General features: G+C 41.5%; 1 protein-coding gene and 1 long non-coding RNA gene across 4 annotated transcripts in view; one reads left to right on the plus strand and one right to left on the minus strand.

Moving 5' to 3' along the window:
- The window catches only part of ZNF366 (zinc finger protein 366), a 64366-nt gene extending 40201 nt beyond the window's left edge, over window positions 1–24165 (minus strand). Inside the window, exon 1 of one of the 2 annotated variants that reach the window (XM_086361069.1) lies at window positions 23836–24165. The gene's annotated coding sequence lies outside the window, so the exon portion shown is untranslated. Of the gene's footprint in view, window positions 1–3660; window positions 3881–23835 lie in introns of those variants that run through there. The other variant, XM_086361070.1, reaches the window with a different exon arrangement.
- Window positions 5271–14584, plus strand: LOC147350512 (uncharacterized). Of its 2 annotated transcripts, none has more exons than XR_015148552.1 (3): window positions 5271–10604; window positions 11875–11968; window positions 14445–14584. It is a non-coding gene; the product is annotated as an uncharacterized LOC147350512 (long non-coding RNA). The 2 variants fall into 2 exon arrangements; XR_015148553.1 differs by having other exon boundaries at window positions 11875–12017; window positions 14445–14580.
- Window positions 24166–24537: the final 372 nt, after the last annotated feature.

Genomic DNA, 24537 nt, shown 5'->3' on the forward strand with positions numbered 1-24537 from the left:
ATTAATGCTTCCATCTGACAGAGGGATAGGGAGGATATGGGAGTTTTAAAGTTCTAGAGTCTAAGTGTTTGGAATCTCGGTCCGTAGATTACCTTCCCACTGGATGAGGGAACTCTGTGCTGGTCCCTTTAAAGCTTTGTGTTACTCCTAATTGCCTCCTCCCTCTGCATTGTTTTATCAGTGTTATTGGGAACTACACCATTCAATCTCTCCTTGTTATAGGGATATGAAAATCTGGACTGAGACTCATAAGCAGAGACAGAGCAATCTGTAAAGAAGCACTTTATCAATGATGTGGATGATGATCTAGAAAAGTACCCCCAAGAGTATGTAGATGACAATGAGAAAGTCAGGTCTGAACTTGCGGTGAACTTGATAAACCAACGTGGTTAAGGGAAATAGTGAAAACAAGTTTAGAACTCCAGGCTCAATATATTTTAGTACCAGACTGTTCTGATCATGAGGACTGCCGAATGCTGGAGTGTTCTAAGACTCAGGGGAAACTGTTTTCACTAGTAATTCTCACCTGTTCAATGAACTAGGTAGAATAGGTGAGTTCTGTCAACAGACAGGATGAATCCTCGAGAACTGTCAAGGCTCCATCCACCCCAAAGACTGGACATTCTTTGCAGATTATCATCTGCTTAACGCACTGTGGGTTACAATATGTTGCAGAGAAGTTAAAACAGCACTCTGCTGATGTTTGATGGTCTTTCACAGCCTCTGGTCAGTTGTTGCTTCATTTTCTCCCAGGGCTTCCCTGGTGGCTCAGCTGGTAAAGAATCCGCCTGCAATGCATGAGATCTGGGTTTGATCCCTAGGTTGGGAAGATCCCCTGGAGAAGGGAACTAGGGCTACCCACTCCAGTATTCTGACCAGGAGAATTCCATGAACTAAATAGTCCATGAGGTTGCAGAGTCAGACACAACTGAGCAACTTTGACTTTCTTTCACTTTTCTCCCAGGGGTCAAATTTATTTTATTCTAAAACATCTCCATAGCATTTCCATTTGTCTTGTATGTGTATGTAATTTTAAATTTTGAGAAACCACTTCTTAAAATGCCTGACATTTAAGAAAATCTGGCCCTGTATTGCCAAGTATCACACGTGTAGAAAGTAGCATGGTTCAGCCTGTTGAATGTGCCAGATTTTCCTTAAAATTAACATTCATGCCATATGTTGGTACCCTAAAATCAATACTACTTTGACTGATGAAAATGCAAAAAGAAAACATTCTCAGACTGAGTTCTGTTCTCTTTCTTTGTAGACACTGTTTTATGCAGGTGTTAGCAATGGTATTCTTTGGGAGTGAAAAGGAGTGGCTGCTCTTAATTCTTGGTGGGAGGTCAAACACCCAAAGGTGTGGAACCCAGAAGAGCCAGCTTGTAAGGCAAGGGAACCTAAAGGATTGGCCCTACAAGATGGGGCCTATCTACTACTCAGCTCCAGACAATGCCTTGGAGGAAACTTGGAGGTAGCTTCCTCATTCTCCTCATCCACCATGGCGGTGGAACCTCATCCATCATGATGCTCAGAAGGGCAGGGTGGAGAGGAGGGGGCTGGAAATCTCTCACTGAACTTAGAGAGGGCATTACACCAGAAATTTAGACAGTGCTCTGGCAACCCAGGGCGACAAGTGACCTATACGCACACATTGCCTGTGGGTCCCAGCTGCCGGGCCTCATGACCGACCTTTGAGGTCACATTCCCTCTGAGTCGCTCCTCTGACCCTACCTACCCCTGCAGCAGATAGTCTCCATGATGCCAGCCAGAAGTAAATCTTGATGCCTACAGGTTGGGCAGCTGCACTGTTGTGGCTTTGCAATGTACTTTGTCCATGTGTTTATATCACTGTGCTCCCTGGGCCCCTCTGTGGCTTGGGTAGAGTGTGGGGCTCTTCCTGACACACAGAGGGCACAAGCTTTGCTTATAAATATTGACCCTAAACCTGTCCCAAAGGGAAGGACAAGAGGGCAAGGTTATATTACCACTAAAACCACCAGACATATTTAAACTATGATGGGAATTTTGTGCCTGGGGCTTTGTTCTGCTACAGTATTAAATAAGAATGGTGCAATCTTGAAGTTGAAGCAGGCATGTACATTGGTACCATGAAGGATACACAGTATTTAAGGGGGACGTTTGAAAATCCTGCCAGTAGGAGAACCTAAAAAAGTCTGGAAATCTCTCTTTTAAAAAAAATTTTATTATGGAAATACTCAAACTATAAGAATAGTAAAATGAATCTCCATGTCTCACACCAAGTTTGATTTATGACGAAGCTTATTTCATCTATACCCACCCACTCCGGTACCTCACAACTAGGATGATTTTGAAGTATATCCATGACAACTTATTGTTCCATCTATACCTATTTTAGGACATATCTCAAACATAAGCACTTTTCTCTTTAAACTTAGTTATAATGTAATATCTGCAAAAATCAAGTTTCCTTAATCATTAAATATCCAGTCAATATTCAAGTTTCTCTAGAAAATCCAACTTTTTGGCTTTGGAGTGAAAGACAGGTTTTTGAAATTTTGTCAATTTTAGCCAATTTTCCACCTCTCAGATGTCATAGAAGAGTTTGGAAGGTTGAAAGGAAAGATCTCTTTGGGAGCTCTGATAATTAATATAAACAGAAGGAAAAACTATTTGGACTTCCTTCACCTGAAGTCAATGATTGTTAATACTGAAGAGGTTGTTACACATGATCCAGCCCCACCACACTTCCTTATTGTAAACCGAGGCACAGAGGAGTAAACTCTGTTCATCAAATTCACACCGCTAATTTATGACGAAGTCTTCAATTTTAAACTCTTAGAGGCTCTATTTAAGATCCTACTTATTTTGTTTTTTAAAATTGCTACAGAAGGACCTCTATGTCTAGGGCTTTGTGTGTGGATTTAAGCTCTGTGTGGCTACTCTGATGGTTTAGAGCTGTGCTGTCCAAATAAGTGTTCATCAGCTACATGTGGCTTTTGAGCACATGAAATATGAATAATCTGATTTGGGACTTGCTGTACATATAAAATACACACTGGATTTCAAAAATTCAATGAATAAAAGGCAAAATATCTCATTAATAATTATTCTGTTGATTAATGTTGAAATAACATTTTATTTATTGGGTTATAAAAAATAATGTTCAAATTAAGTTCATCTGTTTCTTTTTACTTTCTTATCATGGCTACTAGAAAATATAAATTTCTTTTTGGCTCACATTTCTATTGGACAACACTAGTTCAGAGATTATCTTTTCAATGCAGGATTCCATCAGTTCATTATACAGCCAGGCCCTGAGGCTGGAGAGACCTGGGAGAGGTCATGTATCCCACTGGTCTCTTAGCACTAAGGCTGGAAGCTAACCAAACCATCCAACAATAAATCTTATTTTTAAATATTTGTAAAACAATAAATCTCTTAACTTCCCATGGCTTGGTCTAACATTAGTGAGTCCTACAAGTAAGAGAGTCTTACATCTACTTGTATGAGTATTGTAAACAAAGCACTAGGAATTATTCTTGAACTATCCTTCCATCAACCTTCATGACTGATCTAAAAGTAAGTTCTACTTTCCAAATACCTCTCAGATCTCTACATTTATCCTCATCGTGACCTCCGCAAGCAACTGCCTGGTCCAGGCAGCCACGATCTCACCTGAGCCACTGCGCTGATCTCATTGTTGGTCTTCCACACCGTTCTTACTCCACCTTGGAAATCCATTCTCCACGTAGCAGTGCAGTAAGCTTCTCAGTGAGCACAGACAACCATGTCATTCCCCTCCTCAAAGGCCTCTAGTGCTTCCCATTTATTTCAGGATAAAATTCAAAATCTGAACGTGACCTTCAAGCTCAGCACGGTCTGATCCATTTCTTCAGCAGCACCTTGCCCATGTTCCCCACGCTGTCTGCATTTTACTCATATTGGTCTTCTCTCAGTTCCTCATCCCTATCATACTCCCCTCCCTTCAGAACCTCTGCACATGCAGTTCCCATCGCCTGTAATACTCTTGCTCTCCCTCCACCCTCTGTCGTCTGAACGATATCCATTTATTCAGATCCAGCTCAAAGCGTCCCTTCCTCAGCACTTCCTGACCAGGGCAGGTATACTAATGTCAACACGCAGCACAGATCAGAGCAGTCATTTTCATTTGTTTGTGTGATTATTCATTTAATGTCTAACTCCCTTTGTAAACTCTTTGCTCCATGATGGTGGTGAGCCCATTAGCTCACACTCACTATTGTATCCCACTATAGTGCCTGGCACATAACAGGCCCTCAATTAATGGGAAGGATAAAGGAAGAAAGGTGAGGTGGTTGTACCAATAAGAACCAACCCTGCCTCTTCTTTCTTTACTAGAGTGGAAAGGGAACACCCCTCATCACTGTTCCTTCACAGTTCATTAACATGCTCCTGGACAGACCACCTGAGTACCCCAGCTAAGGGTTAAGTCACTTCAGTCATGTCCACCTCTTTGTGACCCCATGGACTGCAGCCTGCCAGGCTCCTCTGTCTATGGGATTCTCCAGGCAAGAATACTGGAGTGGGTTGCCATTTCCTTTTCCGGGGGATCTTCCTGACCCAGGGATCGAACCCATATCTCTTATGTCTCCTGCCTTGGCAGGCAGGTTCTTTACCACTAGCACCACCTGGGAAGCCCCCACCCCAGCTATGGATTAGCAAATTCTATGAGCTCTATTTTCAGTGTCCATCCAGAATGCACCCACCTCTACTACCTGTACTATGGTCCAAGCCACAGGTTTCTTCCAAGATCTTTGACCTTTACTTTGAAACAGATGAGAATTACCTTTTAATAGAACCACTCAACTCTCCTCCTTCACCCTTGGCTCCTCAAGGCCTACTCAACACGACAGTCAAATTGATTCTATTAAATGGAAGTCAGATCTTTTCACTCCCCTGCCTAAAACTCTCCAACAATCTTCGGGTTTAAAGTCTGAGCTCATCCTGGGGCCTGCAGGTTCTCCATGATGTCGTTACCCCTCTGACCTCATGTCCCACCGCACTCTCCCTTTCTTACTCCACTCTAAGCCTAATGGCCTCTGGTTGTTTCTTGCACACACCAGGCATTCTCCCACCTCACAGCCTTTGCACCTGCTGCTCTTTTTGCCTAGAAGCTCTTCTTCTGGATACCTACATGATTCTCTCTTTGCTTCCTTCCAGTTTTTGTTCAATATCACCTTTTCAATGAGGCCACCCTAATTCTGATCCCTCCACCCCACATTCCCTATTCTCTCTCCTTCCTTGTTTTATTTTTTCTCCGTATCTTCTAACAAATTATATAACTTATTTTACTCATTGTCCAATTCTCTCTACTAGAATGCAGACTCCATGAGGGCAGGAATGTTTGTTTTTTGTTTCCTGTTATACCCCCAGTGCCTAAAACAGTGTTTGTCAGGAGGTTGTTGCCAAATAAATGTCTGTTGACTCCAAGACTAAGGTTCAGCCCATGTACCTGAAAAACAGGTGGACTTGCAACCAGCCATCCAGCATGACCACACAGAGCTGGCCTGTTGTGTTAGGAGGGCCAGCTTGGCTCCACTTTGAAGCTATTTCAAGAGACTTGGAGGTTCCCTAAGCCCAGGTCAGCTGCTCACTGTCCCAGCTCAGTTCTGGTAACTGTGTGTAGGGCCAAGGAAGCAATCTGGCTCCAGGGAACATCTAAATAGCTCCTCCCCATGTTCTCCCACCTCCCCCTCCTCCATCCCCACCGCACACAAATATACCACACAGCCCTCTCCCTTTCCAAGGACACAACTCAGGCTATTTCTAAAACTGAGATTCTGATCCAAAACAGTAGCACATAGAGTATCTCCATGTGCACAGGAAAAGACAGGAGACCTCTGAGCAATTTCCTGGCCCCATATTTTTCCATGCCAGTAAATGAAGCCTTCTTTAGCTCGGGGAATCTCTCTCTGAACCAAGCCAATGCCTTAATGGCGCATTCCATTCCTTACTGCCCGGTCTTCTTTCTTTGTTCTTTTATTTTCCATTTTAAGTGATGGATGCCTGGATCCCTTCTGTCATCAAAACTTTGACAACCAGCTCTCCCGGGTGTTAACTACTAGTTAGGGTACACATAATGCTAACGGAGAGTTTCTTTCCTAAATAGGCATTTATTTAATAATACATAATACTTAAATTGCGCTCTCTGCCTTCAAAGAGTTTTGCAAACTTTACACTTCATTAAGCTGAGCAGCATTTGAGTTCCTGTTTTATGGCTGAGAACGGAGAAAAGTTAAACAATTTGCCTAAGGCTACAACTAGCTGTGCTTTGGACAAAGTACTTTGTCTTTTTTTAATGGATAAGGAAAATATAACCAATTTAAAAATGCAGTTATTTAACAACTGTCGTGATCAGTAAATTAGTCTTGAGTGCTTTCTGTGTTTTTTAAGACCATATTTGGGGTTCTTCCTTGGCTGTACTCATGCCTCCTTGTCTCCAGACACCACTTCACAGTTCCTCTTCTCCTTCCTCCCTGACTCCTACCCTTCCTCCTCTTCCTCGCTTTTTTTCTCTCCTGGCTCTTGGATAATTTAGCTTTTAGGAGGAACCAGCTCTACCCCAATCCTGATCCCTGTTCCTCTGGGACCTACTCTCAGGTGATAAGCATATTGTTGTTAGTGGATTAATAAGGGTTTAAGTCAAGTTTCTATGGATGGAGAAAACCAAAGAATAAATTGTATAATATCTTTTTGGCTTATCAGTTTTAGTGGTGTGTAATTTAAAACATTTTAAATGCAAACAAATATGGATAGGTTATGGAGTAGAATGCAAAACCTAGGACAGGCTAAAGTCTGAAATTCTACCTATGGCAGATCACTTAGGATTTCCTTTCCAGATTTTTCTCTCCCATTAGCAGTACATGGATTAGAAAACTCTGACAAGAATTGATATAACGTGGCACTTCCTCTGAGCTCTCTGGACATGAAATATCAGGATTGATTTTCTAAGGGCTAGTAGAATCGGTCCTGTTATTTTATTGTTCCTTTGAGCAAGTAATTTTTTTTTAAGGCTGTCTTGAAGGTAATGAAGATAAGTTGGGGCATCTTTTCCTCTGAATCTTGAATATCCACCAGGCAGCATCTTTATTAAGCTAAGGGCAGAGTGGCCTTTTTCTCATCATTCAACAAATAAAAGCAGTAAGCAAAGAAACCTATGATACTTGAGACTATGATTAAAAAGAAAAATCTGGGACATGTGTTCAAAGATAAATTTCTATTACATAATAATTTCACACTGAACATGTTGAAGACCTTTAAAGAGAATAAAAATATGTGAAATAAAGGCTAAGCCACAATGACTTGGATTTGGCTTTAACATGTCTGCCCCAAGGTGTACATGCCCTCGAGCCCCGAAGATACTTAAGCTCACGGCAGCATTTGCAGAAAAGGTACAGCAGCATGTATGTAACAAGAGTAAAGAGCTAAGGGCACAGAACCCCGCTCCCTCACCTACTAACTTCCCTAGGCCTCTCTTTTCTCAGCTATAACAACAGGATAATCACTCCTCATTTATCAAATATTTCTAGCTCTTCTCCTGAGCACATTGTCAGATTGCACCTCCCTACTCCCTTTACATATAGGCATGGCCATGTGACTAGCTTTGGTCAACAAAATGTGAGCCCAAGTGACGTGTGTCATTTCCTTGTGGAATCTTTGAGAATCAGTCCACGATTTCCATAATTTTCTTTTCCTCTACCATAGCAACCTGAAACATTTCCAGTATAGCTGTTCTGTCAGCCCAGGTCCTAAAGTTAACATGACCTAGGTCAAAGCCATTGTTGATTCACATAATGAATATGTAATGGAAGGGTGAGATAAATCCTTGTTTTCTTTCTTTCTTTCTTTTTTAAGCCATGGCAATTTAGAGTTTGCTTGTCATTGAAGCATTACCTAGTCTATCCAGACTAATACACTACTTCATTGATCTGGGGAAAGATTAAAAACAGACACCTAATAGCAATATTCATGGCACATAGCAAGTGCTAGATAAAAACTAGTTCTTTCCTTTCTTACCAAATTTCTCTGCTGTGGGATCCTTCTCAGCTCTTCCTTAGCAGCCCTGAGATGGTTGTTTCCAGTTTGAGAAGAATGAAAATAAACTTTAAGACTTCTTAAAGCATCCCCTCATACCCTTTAAGAAAATGAGAGAGCCCTTGAGAGGTGCAGAGTTGGGAATTCCCATAATGAGAAGAGAAGCTCCTCTCTGTGTGTCTTATCAAGGAAATCAGCCATAAAGTAAAACCAATGAACTCTGAAAATTTCCCACCGCAGAGAATGCTCTACCTGAAAGCAATATGGTGCTACAAAGGAGCTGGCATCAAGGGCACAGACCTTTTGTAGGGATTTGGTTCTGACTTTTCTATAACAGGCTATCTGTACTAGAGCAAGGTCAGGGCCTTGATCTACTCAGTACCTGCTTTTCTGACATTTTGGGGAGAAGGACGAAGATGGTCAGACCTCAAACTTTTAGCTTTTTCCTCACTGGCTTCTTGAGAGGTCTCTCCCTTCCTTTGCCTGATCCAGGCTGTGACTTCATGAGTCTGAGAGGAGAAGCCAATGGGCCACTGCTGCTCATTTAGTCCAATCAGTTCAGTTCAGGTGCTCAGTCATGTCTGACTCTTTGCGACCCCATGGACTGCAGCACACTAGGCTTCCCTGTTCATCACCAACTCCCAGAGCTTGCTCAAACTCACTTAGACTTAATCATTAACAATTCATTGAATTAGATCATCAACCTTGTACTTTTTTAGGGTGTTTGACTCCACATTGGAAGAGAAAAGTTCCTACTAAATTTACTCTAGTAAATTTAGTCTTTGAGACCTATCCAGAGGGTAAATCTAATTGATCCATTTAGAAGGCATTCATTAGGGCTGTGGTTCTCTACACTGTTCAAATTCTTGAGAATAGAAGAAGGAAAGAGGAAGGGAGTATATATGAGACAGAGCTGAATAAGACCTCCACCTCTGCAGTCTCTTCCAGAAATTAGAGGCAAGCAAGAACCTCTATTTCAGAACCTTCAGTGAGAGATGAGATATGCAGAAAAATAGGAAATGTGACCAAGGGGCACATTCCTTCAGAAGATTCGTATTAAGCATCTGTGGAAGGAGAGGCACTGTGCTGGGCAGAGTCATAGTCTGGACTTTCTCGAGGGGAGCTGTTTCGTGAGGCTTCCCTGCAGAACTCTAACATCCCTGCCCTCCCCCAACTACTGGGTGCCAGGAGTACCCCCTGGTCACTGTGATAACCAAAAGGCACCCTCCCTGCTTCCAGACGCCTGGGGGTAGGGGTGGTAGTGGAATGCACTGTCCCCAGTTGAGCACTACTGAACCTGAGTCAGATAGCTGCTAGCAGCGCTGCATTAGAAGCCTCTCCAAGGGGCGTAAAGGGCCCCAGTGACGGCAGAAGGATCCGAAGAGAAGCCCACCCGAGGCCTCCTTCCTCCCCTGAGGTGACGCTCTCTGTCTACATCTTACCCTGTTTTATGGACCCAAAGTTCCAAATGAGGCAGGACCAGCTTTGAAGTGCTGGTAGTTCTGAAGAGACTTTCAATTTAACTGGAGTTTGGGGAATGAATAGAATTATTAGAAGAAAGAGGAAGAAGCTATAAAAGGTGCAAATTGGTTAGAAAGAACCCCTAGACATCGCATGATACTAAACCAGTTGGCTATTAGGTGTCGATGGGGCCCTTTGGAGCTAGCCCACAGCCCCATGAGAGAGCTTAGAGGGCTGAAGGCACCTCACGTTGGGGTCATGTTGCATGGCCACCTCAGGGGTCTGGCATATACTTATGTCAGCTCACAACCCTCTTCCTCATTTTTAGGTTGCATTCACTAGAGAAAGGGGGAGGATGAAGAGAGAAAGGGAAACTAACATTTACTGAGCATGTAGTATGGTCAGATAGAGTGCTAGGAATGTTCCAACCTTCTATGTCACAGAGAGGCTGAGTGAGGTAGAAGGAGCATTAACGAGGAAGATAGGCTGCCAGGGGTTTGAATTCTATGTCTTCATTTACCAACTGTGAGCAGTTAATCTCTGAGGCTCAGGTTTCTCATATGGAAGCAAAATAAACAAGAAAGAAAACCACCTCACAAGGTTAATTCTGAGATTTCATAAAATAAGACGTATAAAACACCTGACCAAAAACCAAAACCAAAACACTCAATAAATAATAACTATACTAGTATTTTTTGGTTTCCTAACAACACTGGTAAGAAGAGATTCTCATGGTCATAAAGAGGAAGGAGAAGGACCTGAAACAAGATTAGGGCTGGAAGTTTAGAAAAATGATAACACAAATCAATAATTCTCATTCTAAGTTCTTTGTTTTTTACTCCAGGCCTTTTCATCTGGATCTCCTGAGGGAAAATTTAAGCAATTGCTCTAGACCTGAAATGGGCCTCAAAGAGCCCTGATTATGCACTGGCCGAACCATTGGGATGGAGGGGAGGGGTTTCTGCGTCAAATGTTGCAGACAGAGACATGGTGGGGAGCATGTAGAGGGGTGCGGCCTGCTGGAGGGGAGACAGAAAACCCCACCTTCCTGAGGTGGCTGACGAGACCAGCGTCTCAAGAAGGAGGTGTGTGGAGGTCTGGGGATTTGATGCCTTCTACTTGAATTCTTTGAAGAATCGACACATGGAAGGACTGGATTTGTTTTGTGTGGTCCCAGTGAGTAGAAACGGAGAAGGCAATGGCACCCCACTCCAGTACTCTTGCCTGGAAAATTCCATGGGCGGAGGAGCCTGGTAGGCTGCAGTCCATGGGGTTGTGAAGAGTCGGACACGACTGAGCGACTTCACTTTCACTTTTCACTTTCATGCATTGGAGAAGGAAATGGCAACCCACTCCAGTGTTCTTGCCTGGAGAATCCCAGGGACGGGGAAGCCTGGTGGACTGCTGTCTATGGGGTCACACAGAGTTGGACACGACTGAAGTGACTTAGCAGCAGTAGCAGTAGCAGTGAGTAGAAATAGGGTCAATGGATGGAGGTGAATATAGAAAGCTCAAATTGGGTTTTATTCATGTAGTGTCCATAGCACCAGCATAGAGCCTTGCCCACATGGGACAGCCAAGGGTGAGTAGCTGCTAGGATTATTATTGCCTGGCCTTGGGACAAGCACCCAACTTGGAAAAGCCGATTGTATCTGCACTGGCCCATATGCCTGACACCTTTGTTAGAAAAAACTATGTCAGCCAGCAGTGACACTCAGGGTGGCCCATTTATAAAAGTCTAGTGAGGGCTTCTTTTTTCCTGCCGTCAACACCTCATTTTGCAAACACTGAAAAAAAGAAAAACAGAAAAACTTTCTATCTGGCTTAAAGGTTGTTTATGGAATAAAGCTAAATAACTATCCATGGGATGATCTGGAAGTGAAATTTTAAGCTAGATAAACATTGAGCCTGCTATGAAAGGTCATTCTAACTTCCTTTGACCCTCTCATAACTGTGATCCTCAGCATTTTGGTTTGTGGCAAGAAAGCAATGCTTTTCTCCTCCCATCTAGACGGTCTACTGGTCTTGTTTCCTTTTATAGTTTTTGATGAGGAATAAAGCCTGTACTTGACATGAGCTCCAAGCCCAGACTTTTCCTGCCTGATCCATTAAATGCATATTTTGATGAATCTAATGCATAAAATTGATAGATTTGTAAAGGCTGCTGGCCCAGAAGATATAGAAACCTCATCATCTCTCTATCTCGAGCTCACTGAAGCAAAAACTCCCAAATGCAGCATCTGCATAAAAACCCTGCCTGTAACTAAAGAGATGTGGAGGAGAAGTTATATGGATCTGGATTGCCCTTGCTGCCTGTGCCACGTTTTCACTTTTCATTAATTCATCCCAAAAAAGGTCCATCAGGTTCCAACTCTGTGACAAGAACAGTGCCAAGCGGTGCCACAGCAACCACCACACTTGCTGAATGTTTCTTATGGAGCAAGAATGTGTAAGTTATCACGTGTATTAACTCATGGGACCTCACAGCATCCTCTGAGGTAGGCTCTACACCTTCCCCCACTTTGCCAGTAAGGAAACTGGTACACAAATAGGTTAAGCAGATTGCTCCAGGTCACACAGGTCACAAAGGAAGGAACCAGGAGGCTTTGGGGAGATAGTTGTTAGACAAAGGAAGAGATTAAACAGTAATGACTACTTCCAGACACTTTCTATCTAGACTTCTATCAAATGTACAAACTTGCTATAGGTAGCAGTTCTGGAGTGGAAAATTTCACTTATACCAGAAGACCTAGATTATTCAAAGCACCTCCATATAATTTATTGGAAAACCCCAGCTTTGGTCTACAGACAGTGGTTTCCAGGTTTCTCAGCATGATTCCCTTTGTAAATTTCATAAATTCCATAACTAACTAACTAAACTCATTTTGCAAATCCCCAGTAAAAATACAAAATAACCAAAAGCTATTTTTAATTCAGTAATTAAAAATTTTACATTAATTTTACATTTTACATTAATTTGTATTTCATTAATTATCATGCTATAAAGAACCATATTTGAAAGCAGAGGTACATATACTTTCAAAACATTAGTTAGTGTACAAACAGTAGGCATCTGACATCCAAGTAGAGACCCCTTAACTCCTTGCAATAACTCCATAGACCCTGCAGATTCACAGAGCTGCATGATTTCTGCTGAATCATCCATCATCTCTCAGTTTTAGTCTACTCATCTTTAAAGCGGGGATAATAAGAACTTTTACAAAGAATCTCAGAGAGGATTAAGATGAGACCAACAAGAATTTGGAGGGTTCTTGTCTGAGGAAGTACAAAAATTGTTAAAAAACAGTCTCTGACAAATATGGTTCCAATGTAGTTAGGGAGAACAGACACATGAAAGAATTAGTAAGCAGGGCAACCCATTAAGCTAAACTATGTCTGGAAGCTTCTAGAATGTGATCTAATAACATATAAGGCATACAAAGGAAGATACTTTGAATAATCCAGGTCTTCTGGCAGCAATGAGTTTTCCACTCTTAAACTGCTACCTATAGCAAGTTTGTACATCTGGTAAAAGTCTAGATAGAAAGTGTCTGGAAGTAATCATTGTTGTTTAATCTCTTCCTGTGTCTCTTTCCTTATACATATGTAAGATGTACGTAGAGAGGGTTCACTATCACCTTACACACAGAAGGGAAATTCAGTTGATGGAAAAGCCATCAGATATTTTTTATTGTTTTTGCCAGAGGTCTGCTGTCCATGGCTGGGACCCTTGAAGTTACAGAGACGCACAGATTGGCTGGGTTTAGATTCATCCCTTGCTGTGCTGCACTGAGACTAAAGCTGGGAAACAGGGACATATGCACATCATAGTGATGGAAGATTTTGGTCTGGTTTGGTTTGGTTTGAAACTGCAACTCATATTTATTAAATGACTAACATGGACAGGAAGTTATACTATGGCCCTAATATTAATATTTAATGATAGTTTGATCCAAATGTAATTTAAGGCACATTTTTCATGCAAATTGAAACTTGCTGCTTAACTGGCTCAACTCCCAGCATAATGTTACATACAATCTTGCAGTTTTACAGCCTGCATTCATCATATTTTCAGGATATAATTGACTCCAGGGCATAGAATTTTGGAAGAAGTTTCCCTCAATGACACTGACTTGGGGGCAGCAGAAATTACTCCAGCCTCTCCCTTTATTCTTGTTGGGTTGAAAAAAAAAAAAAAAAAACCCTTCAATCATCCCAGCATTCCAAGTTCATGATGCTAATGAGTACACAATTTGATAACTTAGATGCCTCTCTTCCCTCCTCCCCCAAGAGAGTTTCAGGTCCTGTGGGTAGGAGGGAAAGTTCAGATTACTAATTAAAAGAGCTAACATTTATTGACTATTACTATGAGGCAGGCAATGTGAGTAAGCAGTTGCATGAATTATCACTCTTAATCCTCACAACAAACCCTAAGAGGATGGTGCTATTTTATACCTGTCATGCAGATGAAAAAATTAAACTGTGCATGATCACACTACTGGCGAGCGAGAGGGTAGGGACTTGATCTCAAGTAGCTGCCCCCAGAGCAGGGGTTGTAACCACTCCTCTATACTGCCTTGCCACCCGCCCTCATACCTGGCTTCCAGGACTGTTTACTCACCCTGGTTGACACTCATATTTCACATGTTGCCAAGGGAATAGGGACACTATAAGAGGCAACTGAAGGAGAAGGAACATAGCCTCTGGCTGTGGCTTTATATATGGCATTCGGTGACATGCTGGCAGGGAAAGGACAAGAGGAATGTAGATGGATGTGAAGTGACCATCCTTAAGGAAATTATCAGAACATGGAACTTAAAATCAGAAGCATTTTCATTATGTATCGATATGTACTTAATTGATCCAATCCCTTATTGATGAACAATTATGCTATACTAATCTTATTTTTTAATCTTGCATTGTAGGTATATCTTTTTACATCATCTAAGTATATTTGTAAGATAATTTCTAAGAAGAGTCACTTTTACATTATTATAGACACTCACAAATTGCTCTCTACAGTGAAGTTTTACTAATTCTCCATTCCACCATCTACGTATGACAGTACTCTCCAGATGCACAGAAACAAATATGCCAACAAGGGCCTCAACTTTTGTCTCATCAAGTAGGTAAAAAATGGTATCTCATAGTTTTAATTTGCATTTATTTATTATGAATAAAAGACTCTTGAGAGTCCCTGGACAGCAAGGAGATCAAACCAGTCAATCCTAAAGAAAATCAACCCTGAATATTCACTGGAAGAACTGATGCTGAAGCTAAAGCTCCAAGACCTTGGTCACCTGATGCAATAACTGACTCACTGGAAAAGACCCTGGTGCTGGGAAAGGTTGAAGGCAGGAGGAGAAGGGGACGACAGAGATGAGATGGTTGGATGGCATCACTGACTTAGTAGACATGAATTTGAGCAAACTGTGGGAGATAGTAAAGGACAGGAAAGCCCGGTGTGCTGCAGTCCATGGGGTCACAAAGAATCGGACACAACTGAGCAACTGAGCAACAACAACATATTATCTTTTGTTTTTCGCATGTTTAAGAACTAACTACATTTCATTTAATATGAAATGTGTTTCATGTCATCTGCCCATTTTCTGGTCATATTAAGTTCTTTGTGATATATATGTTTAGAATTTTTCCCCTAGTTTTTTATTTGCTATTTTGATCTTGCTTATTGAATTTGGGCCCTATAGAAGCTTTTTAACTTTAATGTATAACAAGTGTTAAGGCTTTTAGATAAAACTAGAAAGACTTTTCCTACTTTGAGATTTAAAAAAAAATCTGCCATTTTCCTATTATTTTTATGTTTTTATTTTTAACATTTTAAATCTTTGATCTATCTTGAATTTTACAAAATAAAGAACAGATATAAGTTGGTTTTCTCTCTAGGTGTCCCAACAATTAGTTACATAATCTAACTTTCCTCTCTGATATGCAATGCTATTTTTGTCATATATTAAATTTCCATATGTTTTTAGGTTCACTCACTTGCCTTCTGTCCATGTGTCAATGAGCACATTCAAGCCTCTATCACTAACTCAGAGTTTAGCTTTCTCTTCTGTATTAATAACATTCTCAAATCAACACACAATAAGTTAATGGAACACTATGAATTTCTTGCAATAACACAAGTCCTCTCTTCTCCTCCACTGCCACTAGCTAACAAAATTCAGGGATCTTTTTTTTTATCATCACTAGGAAAAATTTAATTACAATAGTAAATCTATATGAAAGTACAGGGGACTGAGAATCAGATACTACATTCTTGGTCAAATAAACAATTAGGGGTTAATCCACAGTTTCCTTTTATAAGAGCCAGTGATTTTGGATAGTCTCTATGTATCTGTGTTTATACACATGTGTGTAAAGCACATGTGCCATGAACAGAAGAGATAACACATTATTAAGTAAACCAACACTGTCTCCCAAAAAATCCACATTGGTTGAAGGCAAATACACTTGGCACTTTCTATCCTAATCCTTCTGGGGTAGGATCTGCTCACAGCTGAATGTCCTTCCTAACTGTAGACATCAAGTATGTGATACCACAATTCCTTTCCTAGGAGGCTCCAAAAGAGCAAGAGGAGCTAGTGTAAAGTGTGAGACATCTGAGCACTTAAAGCTTGTGCAGACACACCAAAATGATGTATTACTGAGCTGCACCTTCTTTTCCAAAACCTAGGCTCTTCTCTCCTTCTCCAACATCCTCATTAAGACTCATGGCCTAGGCTACAGCCAGCAGATAAGAATTCTCCACCCTGGGGGGTTGTGTAGACAACGCTGGGCGCAGAGGAGCTGTGGGCATGTGGGAGGAGACAGCAGCTTGCTTGCTGCATTGTGTACTGGCCATCTCCTAAGTATCTAGAAAGACTACGATTGCCCCGCTCTCTTAAAAAATCCAGTAGGGGCTAGGATTCTGGATATACCGAGAAGTAACCTTGTAGAGCTTTTTGCTTGTTCTTCACCCTAAGAGTTCAGGTTCTAAAAGTTCAGAAGCCCCACCTTGATGGATTAAGTATGGTGCTCCTTATAGCACCTTCAAAGTTTTCATTTCATACATTTTTCAGGATAAGAAAGATCCCTCTTTGTACATTTTTTTTTTAACTGAAAAAGCTACTAGGTGTGGAGGGAAGGAGAGGAAGCTCCACTATGCTATGGGGAAGAAAACCACCTGAATTAGAAAAACAGCAAGAGACAAGTAGTGGCTTTTGTGGTGGGTGTTCCATAAAACAGCACCGAAAACTCAAAGTTCTTTCTCTCCCTACACTTCCTGTGGAAGAGGGCCAGAGGGGCTCGATTAAGGGGGAGAAGCCACTACCTCCATCCAGGCAGAGGCGTTTTGTCCGGGCCCAAGCCAACCAGAGGCTATTCCGGTCCTCTCCCTTGCAATCTTCCGGCCCGGCTTCCTTTCCCCACCCCTCCAACAATAGCCCCCTCTTGATTTCTGTTCTAAGCCAGAACGGTGAGTCCCCAGTGCAGAGGAAGCTCTAAGGATTCTTTCAAACTGGGAAGAGTGAGGGGTGTGTGCTGGCATCTGCTCCTGGGCGGTGATGCTGGGGACCCGCCCCTCTTTTCCCAGAGGTGGGTAGCAGGGGGTCTCTTGTCCCCGTCCTCTAGCTTTCAAAGGAAGAAGCTGGCAGAATACCTCTTCTTCCTGGAAGAAGATAATCTGAGATACTCTATCTTGTACTATTGCATTTAAATATTTTTTCAAACTGCTGAAAAAGCTGGACACCTTTTTGGAATGATGTTCCCCATACTTGTCACTGCCCCTGCTAGGTCTTCCTTAAGCCACAAGCTGATACCACAAGGAAGATGCTCCCTTCTGAGGCCCCTCCCCAGATTTATCAGAGCTGGAGAAGTGTCTAGGAATCTATCCCGGTGACTCTGATGTTCGGCTCTCAGAACACACTTGAATAACAATACCCCAGACCTTTACTCTCTGAGATTATCAGGGTCCCTTTGTATGGTATCACATTGCTAGTTGAGACCATAAAAGTCATGCCTAATGTTGCTCAGAGCTGAATAGACTTGAAGTTTGTCCAGTAACACCATTATCCAAGAGGGAGTAATGCTGTTTTGGACAAGTTCAGAGTTTATGAAAGGGCTTTGTAACTCCATAGGACAGGGACCTATGTCAGTCTGTGTATACAACAGATCAAAACCCTAAGGCAGTGCTGCTGAAACATGAATGTGCACCTGAATCATATGGAGATCATGTTAAAATGCCAATTCTGATTCAGGGGGTCTGGGATACAGCCTGAGATTCTGCTTTTCTAACAAATTCCCAGGTGATACCACACTGTTGGTTGACTACATTTGAGGAACACTGCCATAAGGGATGGGCTTCCACGATGGATCAGCAGTAAAGAATCTGCCTGCAGTGCAGGAGACGTGGGTTCGACCCCTAGTTCAGGAAAATTCCCTGGAGGAGGAAATGGCAACCCACTCCAGCATTCTTGCCTGGAGAATCCCATGGACAGAGGAGCTTGGTGGGCTACAGTCTGCGTGTGTGTGTGTGGGGGGGGGTCACAAAGCAACATGACTGAGGATGCATGCACACCTTAAGGGATACTTAATTTAAAAAAAAGTTATCAGCTGCTTCCTCTTTAATGAGAAACCTGAAAACAAGCAACATCAATTCAGTGACCTTGCGTAAATCATTTACTTTTTCTAGCTTACCTGTTAAACAAGGTAGGTGCCTTTCGTCATCTCTAAAGTGGGGGAGAATACAGCGCCTACTTCTTAGAATGGGAGGGTTAAGTGAAATAATGTACGTAAAGTTCTTGGCAGGCCCCAAACTTGCTAAAAACTCTTCCATAAATGCTGCGGGTGGTGGTGGTGCTCTTGAGGTTATCTCATTCCCCATTAATACCAGTGGTCATCACAGAATAAGGTCAAAGTGGGGCCGTAACAGATCATAGGGAAAGAGAAGGGGAAGAATTCCTTTGTGTGGTCCTGGTATTTGGCACCAAAGAGATAGGCTTTACCAATGAGAGGTCTTAACAACTAAGACAGCAAAGTTGTTATCACATTTATACATATATTTACCACTTTTACATTTGCCATGTAAGTGCAAAACTGCCACAGGCCAGTATTTGTTCGTTTTGGCTGTCTCCAGTGCCTAATTATATAAAGGAAAGGGTATTGTGCACCACAAGGATATCATGTTTCCCTCCCTGAATTCACTCCTTCATGTTTGTGTAAACTCAACCCAAGTGGCATCCCTTTAACTTGGATTTACAGCCCTGCCTGTAAAAACCAGAGAGCACTGAGCATTTCCTACAAGGCTAAATCCTGGCTCACGACTGCCTCAGTCAAGGAAAAACAAATGACCACGCTCTCTCTCGCCAAAAACAATGTGCTAACCCATCATCTGCCCAGAAAAGAAATGGAAAACAAAATGCAACCAACAGTCTTTTCTGTGCATCTGGTAAATGTTTATCACCCACGAACAAGTGGGTAGGGTCCTTACCAAGATGACACATTACTATACACGTAGCAGCCCCAGGGATGTGATGGAGGAGTAAGCCATTCAGTCAATTCAGGTGGGGAATAAACATGTCAAGCCGGCAGTTTGGCAATGTCCAGAATCCCAGAGAGTTTGCCTGATTTTTAACTTACTAACTGCTGTGTTTAGTATTAACGAAAAGTGGCATGTTTCACTCTACAGCCCACTTATTTACCATTCGTTCAACAAATATTTTGTGCATCTATTATATATTCTAGGCTGTATGCTTACAGCAGTGAACAAAAGAAGGCCCTGTCCTCATGATGCTTACTTTCTAGTGAATTTATGTATTATACATAACTTCTGATGAAGATAAGCTCTTATTCTTTTATCTAAATGCATTTGATATTTGAATAGTTAAAAAGAATAGCCATCATCAGGCTAGCTGTTTCTGACAGTGCACATCAAAGTATCTGCTGTCTCTCTGTCACGTGGAGAGCTATATCCATCGCTGCTCTACTTATTAGCCACACAAAGTTTTCTTTTGATAGCAGATTAAACATGACTTGTGGATGCTGATTTTTCAAACACCATTATCAATCTTTCACCTTTCCATGTCAGTATTAACTTAAGGACAGGGATCTAATTTCTAATAAAGGCTCAGCAAAACACACATTGTGTGAAAATAAAACCAAAATAAAATAAAACCAAAATAAAAAGTGAAAATAAAACCAAAAAACTTATATAAAGAATCTTATATTTAAAGAATCTATATTCTTTAAAGTGAATATGAAAACAGTATCTGTGTTTTCTTTGATTAAAGAAAGAATGCATGCTCACTATAAGAGACAAATAATATATAAATGCATAAATCAAAAAGCACTATTCATATAGAATTCCAATATTTATAATTGTAAGTAATTGCTCTTTATAATATATGTTATTATAGAATATTGATCAGATTGGTTGCATATTCCTTACTCCATAAAACTAACAGCTTCTAGAATAACAATTGATATATTTGAAACTAATTTCTAAAGAGAACAACCAATGCCGAATAGGAATTATGCTTAAAAGTATGGTTCTTAGAACAAAAATGTAAAAATACATTTTAACGTCAATGCAATCCTGAAGAAGATAGAACAAAACAGTGATCACCCATTTTAGAAAATCACAGGATGTCAGCATGAGAGTCTTACAGATCATCTAGTACAGTGGGCAGAAGAGTGTGAACAAGTCCCAGATGAATTCTAATACACACTCACACACACAGTCGCCCTTGAGAGTCACTGGTGTCATCCAACTTCATCATTTTACAGAGAAAACCGAGGTCCAAGCAAGTGCAGACCTGTCAGGTCATACGTGGAGAGGGCAGCAGAGGTTGGCAGAAGCGCTCTGACTCCAGTCTGGTCTTTGTTCTCTTATCCTAAGCCACCTGAGAAGACGCTTGTTTTGCACTTCAGGGTAGAACAACACAGCTGCAATCTACTCTCCAAAGGTTAAGTTCTCCAAGTGAGTCTCTATTGTATGAGGGCCTCTGACTCTAACAAAGGAGCCTCAACGGTTCAGGACATTGGTGGTCGATTTCTGGTCGTTTTTGTGGTTGTGTTTTGCTCTGGTAAAGTGGAGAGGGAAGTTTAACTAAGTTTAAGTATCATTATTACTGGATAGACTAACTAGCATGTAGGTTTTAAAGTTTAGAGTGAGAGAAAAATAGCAGTTGGAGCTCTCTCTCTCTCACACATGCACACCCACAGTAGTGACACCCGTGTTCTCTTTATTGGTGATCGGTGGCTTGCCGCTAAAATGTTTGAGGAGAGGGGTCACTGAGTGTGCTTAGTCTTTACTGTGAGGAGAACATGTCCCTTCAAATCTTTTCGTCTCTGGCTGAGTCACGAACTGCCACAATGGTCTCCAAAAAAAAAAAAGTCTCTAGCCCTCCACTGCCAGGGAAAAGGTCATCAACAACTCAGAGCTCACGATCTTGGGGAAGTGGGTGAAAGGGAGAATGAAACGTCCACAACACCATGCAGTCTCTTCATGATGAAAACTGCAGGCTTTCATCCCAAGACAAGCTCTCCCCTACTCCCTCCTCTGCTGAACACAGCTGGCACTTTAATGAGGCGAAATCTGGCTGTTTCTGCCATCAGCAGAGATAAACATCAAAACATTAAACTCTGCTTTCCTTTGTTTTGCAAGATTTGGGGATTCAGGATAGCTTCACTCAATGTGTGCCCAACTCCAAAGCTATGAGGGATGATTTTTTTTTTTTGACAGACTCTTGGTATAGTATTGATCAAGGATCTGATACAAATTATAGTGTATACATTCTACTCTCTGCATTCAAAAGACAGTACCTTTAAGTATTAATATAAGACTTTAAAATCACATCTGACATGGGTTGACTCCTACTATTTACCACACTTTGTATTAATTGTGTTACATAAACAATCTTGTTTAATCCTCACTACAACTCGATTACATAGATGCAATTTTATGTTAGGGGAAACTGCAGCTTAGAGGAGTTAATTACCTGGCCAAAATAAGTGTCAGACAGTAAGCGACAAAGCTGGAATTCAACCCAGATTTGGATAACAACAAAGCCTGTGCTTTGATGTTCTGCTTGCTCGCATTTAATTCACATATCAGCCCACAGGACACATGCTAACATGATTTAACATTTATACAGCAAATTTATGGTTTAGTTATATGTACAGCTTTGGCGCAAATTAATTAATGCAACCTTCTGTGTGTCAAATTCTGGCTCATTTCAAGCTGGAGTTTCCTTAATGATATCACAGAAGAGCCTCTGATGACTCCGAGTAAGAATCACACACTGGAAGTTTCCACAAATACCAACTCACTCCTTGGAATTGAGTGAAGACAGATTGGTAGCAACTAGGCTAAGCTTGTCAGTGACTTTCTTCTTTAGGGAGCTGCATTTTTTCCCCCAGTATCCAACATTCTCATGGCAATGACTTAACAACTCAAATGGAAATACTGAATATGTATTTTTTCTTTTACAGTAAAGAACCTACCCTGAGCTCCTTAATCTTGGGCCACATTGGAGACACAGGTTCAGGAGGGGCTGTTTTCTGCGCCAAAGGCAGATCCACCTTTTGCCTAACTTGTCAGTGTGACTCTGCTGTCATTTTTTTTCGTATTGTGTTGCATTTGATGCTTTTATTCAATAACCCAAATGAGATAGTATCCTCTGATGTCGTTCTAACTGGGCATAAAATTAAATATATTATCAAGGAAAAATGAAACTGAAAGAAGCACGAAAAATTGCAGCCCTGAGTTTTCTACTGAGTCACATTTGCTGATAAAAGATTAAAAAAAAAAAAAAAAATGCCCAAGCTGATCGGTCCCGGCTACCTTTTGACCTGAAGATCTATGAAACAGGGTGAATAAGGGTAGGTGGGAGGGGAGCTAGAAACCACTTTCAATTATTAGTAGTATAATTGTGCCTCCACAAGCAGGAAAACGCTATCATACCTCTTTCCCATTGCTCATTTTATAGTGCTCCTAAGGAAAGTCGCTTGGAGAAAAAGGAGAAGAAAAAAGAAGTCTGACTAATGGAACAAAACCCACATAATAGTCCAGTTTTATCATATTTTCTTACTCCTATTAAGATGGCTCAGTTTTAAATAAAGATTAATTACTTGAGCATGGTTAATGCATAGTCCGGCCAAATTAATTTATAAACGAGAGAACAGCTAATTTTATTACACTCTTCACATCCCAGATGACTTCAATCAGTAAGTTTCATAGAAATAAATATAAGAAAAAACCTCTGCCTGTCCTTTGTCTTTCGGCCATTCAACACCTCTCTGGGTTGGATGATTAATATTAGTAAATATACACAGTCTTTCAGAGCAACCTCGCTGGTCTATTTTTGACAATGTGATCTTGACTCCCTTGTGGCTTGCCATGATGAGTTCTTTGTAACATTATACTTTCTGATGAATCTAAAGGAAGCAAGATAGACTTTTAAAAATTAATTGTGTGTATAATCTTGACTGGTTTGCTGTATTCTATTTGAGGCTTAAAAAACCAGGCACTGAATAAACATTCTTCAGTGTTTAGCTGGGTTTTTCACTCTTACTGACGCAAGTGATCGATCTCAATCTCCCTATCCTACAGGCATGCTGTTTTCCAAAATTAAAGCTGCTTGCCCCTAAATCTTTGCCCTCTTTTGTGTGGCAGATGACATCTTCAATTGACAGTGGATAATAAATTTACACTCAACCCACATGTGGAGCCTGAACACATAAGCACACCCCACCCCTGCTTATAATACAATTCAAAGTGACATTCTCTTCTTTTTCTTCCTCCTGCCTCAGTGAGGCAGAATAACAGTCACAAATTAACAGTCCTCTTTGAGGCAGGGGATGTTGAATGAAAAGGAAAGAACAAGAGCAGGCACCTCCATCGAGACAATGGGTAACAAAATCCCCAGAGCAAACCACAGTTCTTTACAGACACCCTGAGAAGGCTCCCAGGACACAGCACTGAGGAAGAGCAAATTCTCAGTGAGACACGGCACTCCAGTGGCTCTTGGTTAACCCACCAGCTTATCTGTGCCCAAATTCAGATTTAACACAATGTCCTTCTTAGCCCAGTGCAATTCTATGTCCAGTTCTGCCAGGCTCAACCCTGCAGAACATCAGTATTCACTCAAAAAAAAAAAAAAAAGACATACACGCTTCAATTCTGGGCCATCCTTCAGTCACACCCTTTGATTAAGGATTACACCCAGTAAGGCATTTTCTGTGGAAGATGCCCACAGCAACATCCATCGCAGGGACATTGAAATGGAAGTAGAAAGGACTGCGTGGGTAACTTACCAGCTCCTGAGTCTGAGTGGCTGCAGCCGCCCCCGAGGTTTACCTGATCCCTTGTCTCTCTGTCTTTCTCCCTCTCTTTCTCCCTCCTTGTGTACAGATTGCAGGGAACTTAAAGAACTCGCAGGGACAGTGTTTCGAATGACTTAAGAAAGAGAACAGGAACAATACTTCGTTCTCTTTTTCTCAGATGAGTACCTTCGGGAAGAAGGAAGGAAGGGAGGGGAGAGGGAGGAAGTCAACAACCCTTTGCTTTCCTGAAAAAAAATAAGGAAACAGAAGATAGACATCTCATTTTCTCTTAAACAAAATGTTGGAAGGGGCAAAAAAAAAAAAAACTTTGAAAAAAGGAATTCCTCAAATATGCTCTCTGCCCTGGGAGCTTTAAAGAGATGAAAAGCCTTACTGGCCTGTCCTGTCCAAACAAATGGTGTTCCAGAAAGGCAGACTCTCCTGAGCTTGCAGCCTGGCATCTAGTTTGCAGAAAAGACACAACGAAAGGGGAACAAATCCGTCTCGTCCACTCTGATGGAGGGAAAGTTCGGTCTGTCATGCTAACCAAGGCAAACCCGCAGCCTGTGAGGCCGGGCGTGCACAGGTCAGCCCGAATGTGTGGCTCTCTCTGGGCTCTGTGAAACATCAGCATTGCTGCAAGTCTTCAGCCTGACTCTAGAGCTTTCCGTTCTTCCAGGACCAAACAATAGA

The sequence above is a fragment of the Bos grunniens genome, chromosome 20 (genome assembly GCF_055505025.1).
Source record: "Bos grunniens cultivar Pamir isolate PY7600 chromosome 20, Bosgru_T2T1.0, whole genome shotgun sequence".
Lineage (NCBI taxonomy): Eukaryota > Metazoa > Chordata > Mammalia > Artiodactyla > Bovidae > Bos > Bos grunniens.